This window comes from Cynara cardunculus (genome assembly GCF_001531365.2).
Source record: "Cynara cardunculus var. scolymus isolate 2C chromosome LG 13, CcrdV1, whole genome shotgun sequence".
In the NCBI taxonomy this organism is placed as follows: Eukaryota; Viridiplantae; Streptophyta; class Magnoliopsida; order Asterales; family Asteraceae; genus Cynara; species Cynara cardunculus.
In genome coordinates, this window is record NC_037540.1 from 16,864,427 (window position 1) to 16,878,274 (window position 13,848).

A 13,848-nucleotide genomic window follows, 5' to 3' on the forward strand; every position below is an offset into this window, starting at 1 on the left:
TATATCATCTTCTTTGACTTTCAACTGATGGTATCCTGATCGCAAATCAATCTTTGAGAAGTAAATGGCTCCTACCAGTTGATCAAATAAATCATCGATCTTGGGCAATGGATATTTGTTCTTTATGGTCAATTTGTTTAACTCTCGATAATCAATACACATACGCATAGTGCCATCTTTCTTTTTCACAAACAGAACTGGAGCTCCCCATGGTGAAGTACTTGGCCTGATAAATCATTTGTCTGATAAATCCTTTAATTGTGTAACCAGTTCTTTTAATTCTGATGGAGCTAATCTATACGGTGCTTTTGCTACAGGTGCTGTTCCAGGTATTAAATCAATCCTAAATTCAATAACTCTATCTGGAGGTAGCCCTGACAAGTCTTCTGGAAAAACTTCAGGATATTCACTGACAACCGAAATTAATTCTTGCTTACTCTTTTCTTTCTTGGCAACAATTATGTAAGCTAAAAATCCTTGGCAATTCTTTTGGATACATTTTCTGGCTTTTATCACAAATAGCAAACTGGTACGATGATCCTAATGATCACCATAAATTATGAGTGTCCCTCTATTAGGTAACATAATTCTAATCATCTTTTCATTGCAAATGATGCTAGCCTTATTTTCTACCAACCAATCCATTCCTACTACCACATCAAATTCCTTCATAGGCATGGGAAACAATTGGATGAGTAGTTTACAATCCTCAATCATGATAGTGCAGTTGTTAAACACATAACTCACAGATACTTGACCGTTAGCAGTATCAACTACTAACTTATCGTCAAGTGGCACAAAATTCATACAAGCACAAAAGACAAATGATGGGGATACAAATGAGAAATATGCACCCGAGTCAAATAACACTTTAGCATGTAAGGAGTTCACGAAAAATGTACCTGTTACTACATCGGGTGTAGTTTCTGCTTCATGTTTGGTCATTTGAAAAGATCGACCCCGCGCCCCACCCGTTGCTCCTCTGCCTATATTTGTTCTTCCTCGGCCTGTTGATGTATTACTCCCCATGGTTAACTGTGGGGATTTCATTTGAGGACAATTTGGTCTGAGGTGATCTGGAGAATTACAATTAAAACACCTTTTTACTGTTGGCAAACATTCGACAAATGGCCTGTTTCACCACATTTATAACATTTCCTTAGCTCAATCCTGCATTCTCCCTGATGAACTTGATGACATCGGGGACAAGTCCTTTCATTGAATCTTTGTGTGGGCCTGTTTCCATGCTTTACAACTTTTGGTCCTTTGTATCCGGTTGATGGACCTTCCCATTTCCTCTTTTCTATTGCTTTCCCTTCTTCTTGTCTTTTCTTGTTTCTTTCTGTTACCTCCGCTGTATCAACGGTCAATGAAAATGTAGCCGGATTCATGGCTATGACAAATTCTCGGATTAATGGTTTCAATCCCCAAATATACCTTTCCACTTTTCTAGATTTTGAGGAAATATAATGTTCTGCAAATTTTGAATATTCAATGAATTTCTCTGTATATTCCTTTACAGCTCTGTTTCCTTATTCCAATTTTAGAAAGTCTTCTTCCATTTGTCTAATGGCAGCTTTTGGGCAAAATTGATCCTTGAATCTATTGACAAACTCTAGCCATGTCATAGTTTGCAAATATCTGTTCTGACTAAGGATTCTACTTCCCACCAATATAACGCATTTGATTTCAATACAGAGACTGCAAATATGACTTTATCTGTTTCTGCACATCGGATGGTATTGAATACAGACTCCATCTCTTTGATCCAACACATAGCTTTAATTGGATCTCTTTCTCCCGAGAAGGTTGGTGGTTCACAAGTTAGAAACATCTTTATATGTCCTTCCCTGTTATTGAGAATTGGAATCGTTGGAGTAACTTCAATTCTGCCTGTCTCTATTTTGGCAGGATTCCTCAAAATAGAAGTCAAGGTTTCCCTTAGCTTTCCCATTTCTTCAGCTAATATGTCTCTTGTTASATATTCTGGGTGAGACATCCGTTCTTGATTCATATTTTCAGAGTTTGATTATGCTTGATTCATATTAATTTCTGGCTGGCTTATTCTGCCTCTGTTCTGCCCCTACCGCTGCCTCTGCTTCTGCCCTCAGAGGTGCCAATAGGAGCAACAGGGGATTCTTCTTCATTGGGGTGGGTGATCCTTTCTGACCTTCTTGATCTACTAGCCATATGTAGATAACAAAGTTAAAACAAATATTTTTCATATTCCCAAATATAATAAAGTGTCCAAATTCAGTTATGTACGTGTAGATTCAAAATTACATTGGCCAGATATAATCCGAATGTACCTTACACACTGATCTCTTAACTTATCATATTTATTTCAAAGGTTCTAACTATGTCCGGGATCCTAATATGCAATAGAATAGTTTAAGTCTAGGCATCATCATGCAATTGATCACCTAAATCCCTTAAACTTAGGTTCTGATACCAACTCTGTAACACCCCCAAATCCATACATTGCATATAACACATATTTCATGTATAGAATACATGTTTTCCCCCACATATGTCCTTGATACAAGAGTCTATAATGTAAAATACGCAACCCAAAAATTTCAAAAGTACATGTTCTAGCATCCTAGCATCTATACTTCCAAAACAACTAAGCACATAGGGAAGTAATTCACATAATGCTCTTTCCCTTATTATCATTACATGCACACATATTTTGAAAACACGAAATGAGGGTTAGACATGAATGTCTAGTGAGGTTCTCTTTTATGTAATGCAGGGTGAAGATCACCAAAACATTTATCAAATAATCATTTCACAACATGCGGAATAAAATCAGATTATGTTTTGGTCCATCGAGCCTCTAGTTCCAAACCACACTTGGAATATATTTCAATAACTAGGACCAGAACCCCTCTGGTCTCTCTTCCAGAGCTTCTAGTTCCTTGACCAGAAGAGCCCCTCTGGTCTATCTTCCAGAGCTTCTGGTTCCTCGACCAGAGCCTCTGGTTGTACTAACCAGAGCTTCTGGTTCAACGTGTAAGCCAACCAGAGCCTCTTTGGTCTGTTTTTCATAAAAATATTCTAAGTATAAAATCCTTTTCTTAAAAACTTCTAAAAATATGATATGACATAGAAGCTCTTATTAGTAGATACAGAGCCTCTGGTCCAATTAGTACATTTAGTAAAAACTTGCTCATTCTCCAAATCAATAACCAGAATTCTCTGGTCCAATAATGAGGACCAACCAGAGCCCCTATGTTTCCTTACAAGGAACAACCAGAGCCCCTCTGATTCCTCATAAAAATAACCATTCTGTTCCAAAACACTTTTAACCAATATCAATGGCCATAGGCCAAGTTTTCCCCTTCTCAATAACATCAATACTATTATTTCTAATAAGAACAATATCTTYGAGTTCTCAAATCACAAAAAGTAAGGACTCAAATCTATTGTAGTCTTAAAAGACATAATAGTAAGAGTTATAATATTCACACACAATTACCACCCTTATATCCAAAAGACACCTATCCTTAATATGCCACCCTTATTCCAAAAGACACCTCTCCTTGAAATGCCACCCTTATTCCAAAAGACACCTCTCCTTGATATGCCACCCTTATCCCAAAAAGACACCTCTCCTTGATATGCCACCCTTATTTCTTCTTCAAAATCTATGAACTAGTTCAGATGAAGGACCGCAGTCACAACCATCTTATCGAATCCTCATTCATAGTTTTATCCATAAAATCTATAGATTAATTTCAAATGAAGACAAATCAAAATCACAATCGTCTCAATAAGAATATTCTCTATAGTTTTCAACCAACARTTTTATCATCAAAACCTTTCAAACTCAAGAACAATCTATTATTTCAATGGTTTCCAAAACATCATATCCTTTTTAAATCTTCAAAACAGGATATCATTTCCAAAACTGTTTTAAAGAAGCAATCTCTTCTTTATCCTTCCCAACACAGTTTTTAATACTCAAATATATAACAATAACACCTTTAAACTATCAAAATAGTTTTACCATATTTTCTTCAAAACCAACATAAAGACCCAGTATTTTATATAACAATATATATAAAAGTTTTAGTCATAAAAAACTCACAGTGTATAATCCACAATATTTTTAAAATCACAGTTTATAATCAACGGTAGTTTAAAAAACTCACCTTAACAAATCACATATTCTGTAGTTTTAAAACACACAGCAAATCACAAGCTCTTCAAACAGCTTTGAACAAAAGATTTGTTCAAGAACACTTCTCACCGTTACAACACTTTTTTTCTCTTTCAACAGATCTTTCTTCAAATGAAATGATAAGATAGAATCTTATCTTTTTATTTCTTTAAATACTTCCACCATGGCAGTGAAGATTATTTTAATTATAAAACTCATAGGCGGTGAAAGCTTTAACCAATAGAAATAATCTTGGGTGGTGGGTTTTTCATTATAAAATTCATGATTTCTTAACCATGAAGGTATAAGTTTTTAAATAATATAATAATGTTTCCACCAGAATATCTTATCACAAATAGGCATCACCTCATGTATGCTTCACACCACATGCATACATGTATAAATCATATATGTCATGCCATCTTTTCACATATATGCATRCATAATATCATGWTCATATTTCACATATATATAGTTCATGCATTTCTACTTAGATATGCATATTTCACGTAATCCACATAATAAACATGTATAAATTACCTCAACCCAGGTTGTATCAAACCTGGTTATAACACTTGCGGACTTGTATGGAGATGAAGTTATGTCTATGCTCACTGTCCAGTACCGCATGCATGAACTTATAATGAATTGGTCATCCAAGGAGCTCTACAACAATAAGGTATTCCATCTGTTCCAAAATAAGCGTCCATATTTCTATTTCAGTTTGTCCTAATATAAGTTGCATACTTTCCAACTCTTCGTTAATTATGAGATGGAGAGATTCATTACTTCATTTATTATTAAGGGTAAAATTTTCATTTAGTTGATTAAAAAGTGTAATAATTATACATTTCTAAAATTTCATTGTGGACATTTATTTGGGGGTGGGAGGGAGTATCACTGTAACACGATGAATTATTCTTATTGTTGTTGATTATATATGTTATTATAATTATTATAGATCAAAGCTCATGCAAGTGTTGCTGGACATACGCTACATGAACTCGAGAATGTACAAAAATCTTCTTCAGTAGAACCTACTCTTGTTCTCATAGACATTACATGGTATGCATATTGGTAGTATAACTTGTTCCCTGTCATATAATTAGCGTTGAGCAAAATTATTTTGATGGTTTGTTTATTGTGTAATTTGGCTATTAGTACTATTTTATTGTAGATGTGACATGGAAGAAAAGAAGGATGAAGAAGAAAGCACATTAAATGAAGGTGAAGCTGAGATTGCTATAACTCATGCCAAAAGACTCATTCAAAGTGGAGTTCATGCTTCTGATATCAGAATCATTACCCCTTATTTAACACAGGTAAAGTATAACTCTTTTTGTGCTGTGATTAGTTGCCTAGACCTTTTTAGCCAAATCAAGTGTTGTCACCAAAAACCTACATCTTCAAATAAATATCCTTTCTGGATCGTTGGTTGTCTTGTGTTTTGTAGGTTGTGTTACTCAGAACGCTGAGAACAAAGGAAGACAAGTTAAAGGAAGTGGAAATCTCAACCGCAGATGGCTTCCAGGGTAGGGAAAAAGAAGCCATTATCATTTCAATGGTCAGATCAAACTCAAAGAAAGAGGTATTTGTTCTGGCTGAACTCATATATATAGTTGAATGAACAAATTGATATTAAGTTTATATGTACTATATATACTTTAGGTCGGGTTTCTGAGTGATCGTAGACGTATGAATGTTGCCGTGACTTGTGCAAGGAGACAGTGTTGTATCATATGCGACATAGAGACCGTGAGCAGCGACAAGTTCCTGAAGCAGTTGATTGAGTATTTTGAAGAGAATTGTGAGTACTCGAGTGGTTCAAGGTATGGAAATGAATGAGTTCAACCCGGTACCAGATTTTTCTGATATTGGGTTAGAATGGTAATTTTTGTCATTTAAAATTCTTACCAAACAATCATTTTACAATCGTTGCTAAATTCAGAGAAAAAAATCTCGTAATATAGACAAAATCCTTTAATAGGTAGGGACATAGCTTAATCAAACAGGGTGTTGCTGTATGCATACATATAATGATATTAAACACATTAATTGAATTAACAGAGTGTTTGATTGGCATATATGCCTATACACATCAACTAACACGCATATATGTATTTATCAACAGGTGAAAATACATGTTTATATACTTTTGTATATGGACAGATACTATTATTTTGCTGCCGTTAGGTTGTGTTCTTCTTACACATTTTATGTGATGTTCAATAGGTGCATCTACATGTTCACATACATATTTATTTGACAGATACTATGACTCTGCCTGTCGCAAGGTTATGTTCTTCATAGGAGTGCATTCCGGATATCGTTTGTGTTCATATATGTTTATAGCAGCTGTTCTGTTTTGGACTTCATTTCAAATTCTTAACAAACACAAGCAGGTATATTCATTTCAAATCAATACAAATAAAGTGATATACAATCATAGGCATGCATGAATCTTTAATTAGCTCGGATGAATTATTTTAATAACATGAAACATAACTTTTCTAGCTTAATAAGGAAGCAAAGTTTAGAAGTTACCTCTTTACTCAAGTCCCGACTTTCTGCTTGTTTAGCTTTACTAGACTCAGGTCTGTCTATTGAATTATGCTCTAGAATTGGTTGGTCACACACTCCTTGATCTATGGGTTTACTACGTATCAATTGAGTGTATCCAAACCCCCCTATACTAAGTTCCAATATTGTCTTCTTCTTAGTAGATCCAAGGTCCAAGCCCTTAAGGGATGTGTTTGTTGTTGGATTGGAATGCTGTCACATCTTGTTGATTGAAGATATAGCAACTAAAAAAAGTAAACGTAGTAGTTATTTAATAAGACGAGACAATTCTTGATTTAGTTGTGTGAGATCAATGTTATTACCGTTAAAGATGTTAAGGGGCCTGCGTAAAATGACAAAAGACTGTCTCTTCTCCAACACATCTTGCTCGTCGCTATGCAATCATATATATATATATATATATATATATATTTGCACCAGTCAATCTTTGGAATCATGTCTAAGCTATGAACACGGGTCAGGAAACCTAAATTGTAAACACCTACCCTGCTGCATTCGGCAAAAGTGTTAACCACGATGACAAGGAAACTCAACTTGAACATCACATCGGCATCATCTAATCTGTGAACCACGTTCATCACGTCCTTTGGTCTCATCCTATCCTTACTAAACTATTTTTGCCATGTTGAATTGATTGCATCATTGCATGAGGATGGTTCAATCGAATTCAAATCTAATCCTCCGGTTGGAAGTCCAACCACCTCGTGTATCGACTTGACCATAACTGGTATTACTCCATCCCTCAAATGTATTGTCATAGTAGATGTATCTAACATATCAACGACATAATGACCTAATTTTGATGGAATCCCGTCTAAAGTCATATCTAACAATGTCTCAAATCCCATCTCCTTGATGGCTGCCCTTTGGTTAAGCTTTAATGATTTTACCGTCTCCCATAACGTCTTGGGAGATGTTCTGGTTCTAATTCCTATTGAGTAGCCTGTTACATTCTTCTGTTCAACTACTGCTTGCTTCCATGGTCAATCTTCAAAATTTGATCCTCACGGCTGAATTTTGTCGGTGCCTTGACTTCAATGTGAACATTATCGTCGAAATCAATGTCCTGCTGGAAGTCTGCATTCATGAACGAAATACGTAAAAAATTAACTAACAAACATCATGGATCATTATATTGTCATTACGTGAGTTTCTTAAAGGTAAATTTTTTAAACGTTCGAAATCATGGATCATTATATTTGCAATATGGACAGATTGTGTTTGATGTAGATTCAGTGACCAAAACTGTTGAAGGGCGTAATCGGATTTCACATGAACACAATATGAACAGATTTGAACACAAATATGCGATTCTTTGCCAATGAACATATATGGACATGTCGACGCTGATGATGATTAAGGGACAATATGGAACATTGGTCATGAGGTAAATGACGCAAAGACCTATATCCCATCAACCAACATCAATATTTTAAAAATTTCGTCTAATAATATGTATCACCTTGCAGTAATGAACCTGTGGGCCCTTGATTGCCTGAGCATTTCGACACCTTCCTTCTTCTCGCGGCTTGCTTACTAGTTTGTATTACCATCAATTTGATCACTTTTAGATCTGCATCGATAACCATAGGGTTTCCTATCGTGATATAGTTAGATGTTGTGAATATCACTCATTTAATTATAACATAACCATATGAACATAATAAGATGATGAAAATATGTGATCGTATGAACACATATTGACGAAGATGAACACATCTACACCCATATGAACAACCCCCAAACGAAATGAACAATTGTTACAATTTCAAATACAAATTTACATGTATAAACCCTTGTCTCGAATAGGAACCCGGGTGTAACGATCACGCTCAGGAAACCCAAATTTACCAATTTTTATAAAATCTCCAATTGTTGATCCCAGATCTCTCAATAACACTAATAATCTAGTTAATAATAACCAAATTATAGTGATTTGATGAAAAAAATTGATGAACATTCAAGAAGAAATTATGAACAATCTTGAGCGTCAAAGATTTCACTTTATTAATAATAAAAACGTAAAAGCGACTTAGATTACAATAGGCCTAATCACGTATTTATACTAATAAGAAGATAACTATCTAATGAGACTTTCTAGCTAATCTTCTAATAACAGATAACGATTATCTAAACTATGGATAAACTTTAATAATTAAGATAAACTCAAAATCTAGCTGTTGACTTGTCATCTCCAGCTGTCATTCATGGTATGATGGATCATCCTTATCTTTAAGTCTTCATCGCATGCTGTTGGATGAATTGCTGGAAAATACTCTAAGTGTAGTTGACCAGAGGTTCGATGAAGATGCTCTTTCCATCGCATCCTTGGTCGTCCATCGGTCCTCTGGTTGTGCTCCAGACTTAGTCAATTCTGCCTTGATGTCTCCATTGGTCTTCTGGTTCTTCATCACTTATTGTTTTTCATTACCTTTACACTTTATGAATTATGGGGTTTAACAATCTCCCCCTAAGTAATGAAATAACAAACATAGACTAATCTAGAAACAACCGTGAAGAACAGAGACTAATCTAATAKWAAAACATCAAATTCCAAATTTTCATTGGATGATGAAATTCTTACAATACTGGAATCAAAAGACATCAAGACAAAAAAAAAAATACAACTCATCATGAGCTACCTTGATATATTTCATTGAAGCGCATGAGCAGTCTTCGATAGCCGATGACTGTCGATATCTCATGAATGAGCTGACTCCCTTCTTCTCTTGGCACGTGGTTTCTACCTAGTCTTTCTCTAATGACTTTCTGAAACCATTCAAGTGTATCCGATGAATACTTAAAGGTCTCAGTTAGTCTAAAGAATTTTTTAACCCCGAACTCATTCTTGTAAACAAGTCCAAGTTCGGGTTGAGTTATGACTGAGGCAGACCTTTTCTCTTGCAGGCCTTGGAAGTCTTCGTTTGGTGGAGCGCATGATAGTCTTTCAATGCCTAGCCGAAAAGCAATTTCAAAATCACTCTTGGCTCTATGGTTTACCAGGGTTTCCATCGTTTTCACTACCGCTTGGTTCGCCATTCCATACATAATGCCGTGGTCCTGCCTTTGAGCCGTGTATGCGTATAATTCAATCAAGTCATATGGATTGAGATTAATGAGGTCATTTTCGTTGAACACGCTAACTTGCCCATGTGCTGTCTCCATAGTGAACTCGATGTATCGAATGGCTCGGTTGGGAAATGTCCTTACTTTCAGATCCATGACCCTCCTTATCCCATCATTCGAGAAGACAACCTGAGGTGCTTGTGTGGTCTGTCTAATGAATCTATGGTGTAAGAGGTCCATGGACTCATGTGATAAGATCGAAGGGTTGATGGTCAAACTTTCATCGCGGTCTTCGTACAAGTATTGATGGATGTTTTCCATCATAATTGGTTCCCTGGGTGGCAATTCAGGACGTCGATCATGCTTTGTATAATCTCATCTACCAGGCTCTGAGGAGGTTACCTTGATGAAGAGGGAGTATCCGCATGCACCACGGGTGGTTGGGTTGAGGGTTGTGTATGAGTTGGTGAGGGTATGGTTTCTTGTTGAGTTGGTTCAGCTTGGGTTGGTTGTTGTTCATTGGGTTCGGCTTGGGTGGTTTCTGGTGCATGGGGTTCTGTTTGGGTTTGTGGTTGTTGGGGTGATGAAGGTTGGATTATTGTTGGTTCTGGTTGTATAGATAAGGTGAAGGGATCTGTGGTGCGAGGGGTTGGAGAAGGGGTTAAAGGTAAGTTTGGTGTGGGTGATGAAGGTTGGTTTATTTTTGTTGGTGGGGTGATTGGATCTTCATCGGTTGAGGAACTCAACATGATGGGTTTTAGGGTTGCAGCGAAGGGAACATGTACATATTGTACATCTTCAGAAGGCAAAGCCTCTGGTTCCCTTGCTTGGGTTCCTTCGATTGAGGGTGGTGGTTGAGTTTGTGGTGATGATGATGGTGGTGCAGCGGATTCTGTATTCTATGCAGCCGTGGCCTCTATCTCCCCCTCATGAGGTCCAAGACCTTCATCATCGGGGTCTTGGCCTTCATGCCTTGGCCTTTTGTGTTGGCGGCTGCTGGAGCAAAAGGCTCTGCTCCTCTTCTTCTTTTTGTCCTTCCTGAAGGATGCAAGATACGCCTTCAGGGATGCTTGTCTTCGACTCGCCTCCATTGTTTGGAGGAGAGAGGTGGTGTGCCATTGTTCATCGGCCAGGTTCTGGGAGAGAACCCTTGTTGGATGGATGGCCTGATGAACAAATTTGGCACTAATCTCATTGAAAGATGAGACTAGCGCCTTGGACAGAGCCCGTAGGTCAGCTTTGGTTGCAAACTCGATGGAGGAGGATGAGGCTTGTGGTGGTATGGAGGTGGTTGTGGATGTATATGGAGGGATGGGAAGGTTGGTGATGAGGTCTCTCATCTCTGCAGTGAATGAGGAGAAGGCTTCATCAAAGGATGGGCCTGCAGAGGGAGGTTGGGGTGGAGGAGTAGGCTGGGGGATTTGGGCTAGGATAGTGGCGGGTAGTTGGGTGAGGGTGGTTTGGATGGAGGCCATTTGATTGGTGAGGTTGGCAAGGGTAGCTTCGATGGATGAGGTGGATTGAGGTGGGGCTTGATGAGGACTTTGGGAGATGATGGTTGTGGGTAGGGAGTTAATGGTTTGAAGGATGGTTTGAAGTAGGGAGATGATGTATGTGAGGTTCTCATCGGCCTCAGTTGCCTGGGCCGTGAGGGTGGCGATGGTTTGGATGAGGATTTGCTTTCGTTGGGTGGCAAGGGAGGATGTGGTGTTGTGATGTTGGGTGATGGTTTGTTGGAGTATTTGAAGGCGGGTTGTATTGGCATGGGTTTGGGTTTCAATTTGAGAGAGGTGGTGTTGCAGGATTGCAAGGGATTGTTGGAGGTCAGAGTTATCGGTGGARGGTTGRTTRTCAACAATTCCTTGTATGATGAGTTTAAGGTCTTCCAAGGACCGCATCACTGTATCATCAAAGGCTTGGAACTCGGCCTTTGTGACCAGGTCTGCATCTGGGGTAACCCCTGCAACAACATATGCTGCAGGTTGGGCCTCTGCTCCGGAGGCGCCTTCTTGGCCTTATGAGAAGGTAGGCCTAGAAAGACTTCCATCACGTCCTTGATAGCCCTCAAGAGAGGAGCTATATCGTGATGTTGCGACATCTGCTTCGTAGATCAAATATCAAAGGGGGATGTAACTGAAGGGAAGATCGCTCTGAACGATTTTGGGGTTCAATATCAGAAGCAACACATGCTTCTGTGTGTGTGGTAGGATGTGTCGAGCCCTGTGGTGAAGAGGCTCTTATATCTTCATCACCTCTCTGTTGAGAGAGGGGTGATGGAAAATGTGGTTCCTCTACTGATACATCTCCAGAGGCCCGAAGAATGGCCTCTAGATGGCTGGCTGGGGTTGGGAGTGGACTGGGTCGTCCTTGTTCAATACCCCTATGGCTTTGATTGCCAGGGGTAGATGATGTGGTTGCCCTTTGGGTAGTGGGGGGAGGAATTGTATGAGTAGGGTCGGGGGAGGCACGATGAGTAGCATCATCATCATCATCTTCATCATCCGATGAAGATGTCTCATGTGCTCTCTCGCTTGGTTCGGGGGACGGTTCTAATCGCTCAGGGGTAGCTGCCCTCGGTTCCTGGGACATCATAGAGCGTTCATAGGCCTGGCGTATCTCAGATGTCGATGGAATGACATTGAGCATAGCCCTGGAGAGTGGATGGTTGATGCTTTAACCCTCCTTCGAGAGGGTTGGGCAATGTCCATGCATCTTGTAGACGGGGGTAAGGGCTCCTCAGCTGGTAGGCCATGCTTCCTCATTGCGTCCCCAATGAAGAGCACGAGGAAGTGAGGGAAGAGAACCGCAAAGAGAGGCTTACCAGCGGCTTGGAGTTTACATTTCTTGACCACTACCGCATGAATCTCGTTGTATATCAGGAAGGCGTAGTCAAGGTTCAGGTTGAAGAATAGCCCATACATGATAGTCATGATGTTGATGTTCCCTTGGTCCAAGGAGCCCAGTTTGCATGTGAAAGCTCTGTTAAGGATGGAGAAGAGCATATTCCACATCGGTGGGAGGAATTGGCGTTTGAAGTCCGATACGTTGCGTAGGTCACGATTGTAACCTAGCATCTTCACGAAGCGGAGGATGTCGTCGGTGGTTGGTGGTTCGTCATAATGTTCAATTCCAAGTTCCCATCGAGTGAGAATGCACATAACCCGAGAAACCTTAGCCTGCGATATTTTGAGCGAGCATATCATATCATTAGGTGCATCCATGTCCCCCATTATTCTGTGGCATTTTGGGTCAAACTCACACGTTTTTCAATATTGCTGGACGTATTTTATGGGTACGCCGGTGTCAGCAAGAGTGAGGGCGGGAAGAAGAATGCAATTCTTGAAAAACTCGATCATAACTGCAAATCGTTCGTCAAATAGTGTGTTTTGGAGTTTGATAGAGTGGTTGTTTGGCTTCATGGATGGAAGACGATAGCGCGGCTGTCGGTGCCGGTGGATTGGACTCTGCTGTCATTGTTGTTCGATTCGTGGGAGGCGGAGGAGGCCATTGTTGAGGAAGTTACAGTTTGGTTCGTCAAAATATAGATGCAGGTTTATGGAAGCGTAAAGAGAAGATAGATGAGGAAGAAAGGTATTCATAGGCGCGAATATGGTGAGGGAATGGGTTTGGGGGAGGGGGTGGGGGTGGAAGGGAAACGGTTTCTTGATTATTAAAATACCATAATCATGAAAAGTTTTGGCGGTTTTGGGTATAGACGATTTGATTTGAAGAACGTGAGCCGTCTTGATTGTACATGCCATTAATGTTAGATGACACATGTCAAGGCGGGGTTAGGGAGGGGGGAAAGTTGAAAGGGTGTATGGGGAACATGATGTATGTGTTGTCAGGCGCGTGGTATGATGACGTTATGAATTATTTGAAATAAAAAGTTATTCCGAATAATATCTTGATGAGTACGTATCCCAAAAATAATTTGAATTTAAAATCCCATCTAATTGTAAGATTAATACTAATTATGAAGTTTTGGTCTTCTAAAAACCAATGTTGTATAGTTTTTAGTCACAAAAGCTGCAATT

At 38.9% G+C, this 13,848-nt stretch overlaps 1 pseudogene; it reads left to right on the top strand.

Moving 5' to 3' along the window:
• LOC112524831 overlaps window positions 1–6,010 on the top strand; it is a 14,213-nt pseudogene extending 8,203 nt beyond the window's left edge.
• The last annotated feature ends 7,838 nt before the right edge of the window (window positions 6,011–13,848 follow it).